The following is a 6,270-nucleotide window of genomic DNA, read 5'->3' on the forward strand; positions in this document are numbered from 1 at the left end:
TATTCGGTCAAGGTAAATGACCGTTGGACCAAGATTTAAAAAACTGAAATTCAGTTTTTTCAGTCAAGGAAGGTGACCGTTGGACCAAGATTTGAAAAACTAAAATTCAGTTTCTTTATATATATATATATATATATTCCAAAATTGGTTTCTCCAAAAATTATAAGTGCTAACCAAACCCAACACACACCCGCATGTGTGTGTTTTGGATTGAGCCTACCTCTGTCCATAACTCCCCTCCTTACAAAATTTATGTTCATGAGTTGATTTCTCATTCACTTATTAATGGTTTTAACAACCATACAGCATACTCTTGTTCACTACATAACAAGAAATAAAATTGCTATGTTGACCCACCTAAAATAATGTGTGGATCATTACTTAAAGCTCAAAATATTAATGGTTTTAAACCATTTTCCAACAATCTAAACGAAGACCTCCTAGAATAAGAGTGTTGGACATAGATCCTTGATAGACCCAAGGAGGTTGTAGATGAGTAATGACTAGTGCACTAGGCAAAATTCCTTTGGGATGTAGTCCCGTTGCTCTAACTTATAAAATAGCCGATTATGAAAACGGCTGCCCCATTTCTTCAAACATGGCCACTAGCTCATTAATGGCCCTTGTGGGCTCCTTCAAAGGTGCAGTAACAGAACAAGAAATCTCTCGATTTGCTCTTTCAAAACATTCCTTGATACTTTCTGTTGTGTGGTATAACTTCTGAGAGAACTTCTTCTTCACAAAGGAAGGTTATTGTGACTCTGAACCAGAAATGTCTACTGTATTAACAGGGGGTTGGACAAACAGATATTGCCTCCCAAGACCAGCTACAAGAGGATGATATAATGGGTTATGAGGATTCCATTTTGGTGCAACAAAATCTTCTACGAGAGTACTCTAAACTCTTGATTGTTAAACAGGAGAATCAGCCCTTCTCTCTGGGGTCCTCTGAACAGGATGCTACCTAGAGTCTGTAACTCACCCTCTTGGAATAAGGATGATGGATGATAAACTTTAACCATTTGCAGAAGGAGTTAAAACATCGATCACTGGACCTTTAGGCATGCTGCCTTCTAGTTGTTGTCCAATGATTCCAAATTGTGGGGCAGGGAACTGAGCAGACGGTTGCATTTTATCTTTAAACATGGCCATCATCTTGTTAATGATCCTCATAAGCTCCTATTGGGACTCCTTCATCTCATTAAAGGATTACGAGATCTCTTGGGAAATTTCACGATTTCCTATAATGACACAGTTTCTGAGTTCTTCTGTGGCACTCTGCAACTCCTGTGATAGGACTTGTTGTGTTGTAGAAGCATGATGTGTAGTTAAGGCAGAAGTGTCTGGTGATGCCTTACCAAGTTGCTTGCCTCATGTGGGATTCTTTTATCTACCTCTTCCTGACATATTCCCTTAGTAACTCCATGGGTTCCATGGGCGTGCCAAAAGATTTTTGTGCAAAAAATACAAAATATACTTAAAAACATAAGCTTTGGTTAAAACTATGAGGTTTTGAGTGATTTGTGGGCATACCAAGGCAACAGTGCCTAAGTTGTGGAAATACTTTTGAAAAAACTAACTTCTAAAAACAATAGATTTTGTGAGGCTCAAATACATAAAAGACTTCATTGTTCTTGTTTTGCCTCAATTAAGAGGACTAAAAATCTCCATGGAGTTTTTAACGTCAAAAAGAGAGGTAAATAAAGGGAAATGAATAACAAAACACATACTTTTATAAATTCAAAAGCATAACAAAATGGATGTAAACATAATCTAAGTCTCAAAACAATGCCTATAAAGGCCAAAAATAATTAATTTGACATGGATGTCATGATCTAAGGCTAAATCTATGGTAAAGATGCATTTCAAGTCTACTCATAAGTTAAACTAGGGCTAAATTAAGGATAAATAGCACTAAGCTATGTATTAAATTGTGTTGAATGTTGGATTGATTAGAGTTTGTTCCATCTTCATTTCTTGTATTTATAGATGTTGGATCCTTCTGAAAATCTACAACCACTTTCTGAAAATCTGCAACCACTTTGGTTAGTAGGGTGCTGAACCTCCTCTTAAAGTGACACATGTCCCACTTTGTTCCTCCTCTTTAGGGTTTAGTTGTGTGCTCCTCAAGACTTGGGTTTGACTGTAACTACCTCATGATCTGAGCCTTTGGGTGGAAGGGTTGGGCCTTGGATGAATGACAAGTATCCCATGTTGGTCAAAGTGATCCCATAAATCTTGCAACCATTTGAGCATTTGAATTGTAGTCGTTGATGTCTCTAGTAGTGGAGTTCCTTGCCTTCTAGATTGATGGCATGTGTCCCATCATCTCTATCAACAGAACCAATAAATAAATACATATATATTTAATATAATTAATATATATTTATTGTTGATAAATACAGTTGGCAATCCCCTATTTCGAAGGGGTTTGTGCTAATCATGACAAAACTTGATTGTGTAGACACCAAGAATCACTAACTTCCATATTTCAATTTGCTAAAGCTACCAATTTTGGCTCACTACCTAGACACGTGGCTGACATTTTTGGTACAAACAATAACAAAAAAACTTCTCGCCTCACTAACAAAAAATATCCACCAAACCTAATGCCTTATACCTTCCTCAGATTGGATTTTTCAACAATTTTCTCTTTAATATATCAGTTATAAGTTTTTATTTCAAAATTAATATGTATCTTAAACCATTATTCATGTGATTTCATCAAAAGCAATTATTCCATTTGGTAGTTTAATAGTAATGAATGAGGTAAAAAAAACTCATGATCTTTCAAATACACAATATATATATATATATATATATATTATATCAATGTATATATTATATTATTTACTCAAGGTCTGCATATACAAAATTAACAAAAGTTATTTCATATTCATCTTTCACATTATTTCTTATCTCCACCACTTCATCACCTTTTTATTTTATATAATTCATCTATTTTATTTTATTGTTTGTACCGAAAATGTCACCTTATCGGATGATAACACGTGGTGATAAATGAATATGCATGTTAATTTTAATGAATCAATAGATTTGACAAGTTTGATAAAGTTACATCTAAGGTGATTTTTCAGAGTAACAATCAAATCAGGAGGTTGATAAGCCGCGTGAGTGACCCATAAAAGTGAATGTGCTTGGTAATTTTATTAAGTGTACTTATCAAATAATTGTCACTACTAGAAAAATGACTTTTAGCGGCGTTTTAAAAACGCCGCTATATGTATGAAAAACGCCGCTAATTCCTTTAGTGACGTTTATCACCAAACGTCGAGGACGCGACCGTCGCTATAAGTTTATGACGCTTTAAAAACGTCGTAAAATTAGTATAGGCGGCGTTTTTAAAACGCCGCTAAATGCGATAAATAATGATAAAATGACGTCATCCAATATTTAGCGACGTTTTTAAAACGCCGTGATAGATTTTTTTATTTTAAAAAAAATGTCCGTTGGCACTGTAGTGGCGTTTTGAAAAAACGCCGTTATAGCTCTTTTTTTAAAAAAAAAAATTGTTCTGAATCTGTTATATTTAACTAAAAAAACATACCTGTAATAAAGCTGAAAAATAACAATAATATGAATAAAATTTTACAGCTACTTCAATATATTGACTAAATAAACATTACATGATTGTGTCTGAACCAAAATCAAACAACAAACACAATCAAAAAATAAAAAGAAAAAATAGGTTAAGTCATTTGCTTGCACATGCAGATGCAATGGAATAGTCAAGCATATTACACATCATTACACTGCAGAATAGGGATTCGTATTCAATCAATCATAATAGGTTCATGTACAACAAAGACAATTTTGAGCAGGATACATTCCCAAATCCCAGTCAACACAAAGGAATGCAGAGAGCTCGGTGAACAGTGGCGCTGACACCTTCTCCAACTTCTTCATACAATTTGTAATTTTCTGCATCATAATCCTTCACCTTTATCATAAAATGAAATTTAGTAAACCAAAGCAAAGAAGAATTGAGCATGATGCCCAGTAGTTTAAATGGGAAAACCAAGAAAAAGAATCCCTAATACCGCTTCTCTATATTCTCCAATAGCATGGAAGGAAGAAGCTCTTAAATATAAACACTCAATGTTTGAGCTTTCAAGCTTAACCCAACGGATAAATCCTTGATGGCATTCCTGCAACTACTGGGCATATCCAACTTAAGGATTAGAGTTAGCTGAGCTAAGCTGTTCCAATGGTTTAGTATAGATTTCAGACCAAAAAAAATAGCATTTGAATTATTCATCAATTTCAGACTAAGATTTCTACCTGACATATACAATTAGTATGGCTTTTTAAACATTAATTCAATGTTGTCTTTTAGATCTAGATTTCCGAAATGGATTTGTGAGTTTTAGTTGTGACCAACTAAAAATTAATGTAAAATTTTATCATACACCAACCTTCTATACTGAAGTTGAGCTGACTTCCAAGGCGGAGGACTGGATTCTGAGGGTATAAATGAGAACCAACTGCATTCTGAAGAAATTCACAATTTAACAGTGATTTAAATTGCAAAGAGGACTACATAAAAAATACCAGAAAAGGCTTGCACTGAAAGCAGAATAAAAAAAATAATAAATTGAGGACTTATTTAAACATAATCTAGAATTATTATGAACTCATTGGAACAGAGAGAAAATCATAAATAAGCTCACATGCAGCCCAAACTAAAATTATCCATGTAAAAGTAAAACAATCTCAGACACAGAGAACTGAGTGATTCAAAAATAAATTTCTTATAAGGTTTTAATTTATAATTGCAACAAATAACTATCAGCCATTAGATCTAGCTTCAGCATTCACTTAAAGAATTCCAAACCTCTATCGTTTGCTGCTTGTGTCATCTAGCACAAACAGAAGCCTCTCCTTACACATTCAACTGTATTGTCCTCAACAATATCCTAGTTCTAGACATCTAGTGTCTGGTGCTAATCTTGCACCACTATGCAGGTGTCTGCAAACAATCAAAAAAGTCAAACGCATGTATGGGTGCATACATGTGTGCACATGTGTATGGTGAGCGAAGAAAAATGCTACAAAGAGAATAGGGTTTTTAAGCAAAAATGACTGGACTAGTGTTTTGAATAATTTCTAGAATTACTGCAGTTTATAGAGGCAAGCTATTTTCAGGACATAATCATGCAAAAGTAAACATTTTCCTGCAGTTTTCTTGTACAATTTCAACACTCTAATATCCTATGAAAGAAAGGAATATCTGCTTTTAAAGGCACATATTTCCAGGATTTGAAGAGGATCAGCCGTTACCATAATGTAGTCCGACTTCTGCAGATTACTGTTGAATGATACTCGCACAAGAGCTCTACCATGTCGCACTGCCTTCAATCAGGAATAAGAATGCAGGAGTGAGAGTTACGGTATGGCCAGGCAAAAGATGGTTAGAAACATAGCTAAGACCATGTAGGTGCAATATATTTGTGCAGAAGATGGGAGTTTCCACATGAAAATGCTCTCCCATCCCATGGAGAAGTAGGTAATTTGCTTTGGTGAACCTATTAAAGAAGAAAGACTCTCAAGTATCTCCAACGTAAGTGAAGAGAATGGACATCACATCGGGAATCAAGCACCACAAAATCTTCGTAAACCAAAAGATAAAGAAAACAATGTATCCACAACATAATACCTTCCATCAATGTGCAGGACCCGTGGTAAAGCTTGATGGCTCTGCTAGAGGTGGCTGTGTGGTAAACTCGCAAATTAGTATTTTTTGTTAAAGCATTTTATAGGGATGGCTCACTCCTGATGGTTCCTCAATTTTAACATACAATATAGATAGATAGATAGTTAATATGTATATTGACTACATATCTATATTAGTATATAAAGTGCACAACCTACTTGGTGTGAATATGTCACATCTTTTCTCTTTCCGAAATTACCCTCATGTAACTAGCCTTATTTAACTGCCAAAATACCCTTTTAGATCTAATTGCAAACTTAGTAACTGCCATGATTTGGCTAACTACTTCACACACATGTAGTGTATGCCCACACCTCTAGTACATACATACATACATATATATCAATGGGTGATTTTGGTGATTATGTGCTACTGTAATCTCTGCTTGCAGGTTAGCGTGGTTGATGAGCTTGGTATCCCTGTAAAGTTTGTGGGTGTGGGTGAAGGTGTAGAAGACCTGCAACCCTTTGATGCCGAAGCATTTGTCGATGCTGTATTTTCATGAGGCTTCACAAGGTGGTTGGTGTCTACATCCT

General features: G+C 35.1%; 1 long non-coding RNA gene across 1 annotated transcript; it reads right to left on the bottom strand.

Moving 5' to 3' along the window:
- Positions 1 to 3,598: 3,598 nt before the first annotated feature.
- On the bottom strand, positions 3,599 to 5,483 carry LOC145819737 (uncharacterized). The gene is made up of 3 exons (XR_014360501.1): positions 5,302 to 5,483; positions 4,062 to 4,512; positions 3,599 to 3,961 (listed from the first exon to the last, which is right to left on the bottom strand). It is a non-coding gene; the product is annotated as an uncharacterized LOC145819737 (long non-coding RNA).
- Positions 5,484 to 6,270: the final 787 nt, after the last annotated feature.

This window comes from Camellia sinensis, chromosome 2 (assembly GCF_055761805.1).
Source record: "Camellia sinensis isolate YWXY chromosome 2, ASM5576180v1, whole genome shotgun sequence".
Classification (NCBI taxonomy): domain Eukaryota; kingdom Viridiplantae; phylum Streptophyta; class Magnoliopsida; order Ericales; family Theaceae; genus Camellia; species Camellia sinensis.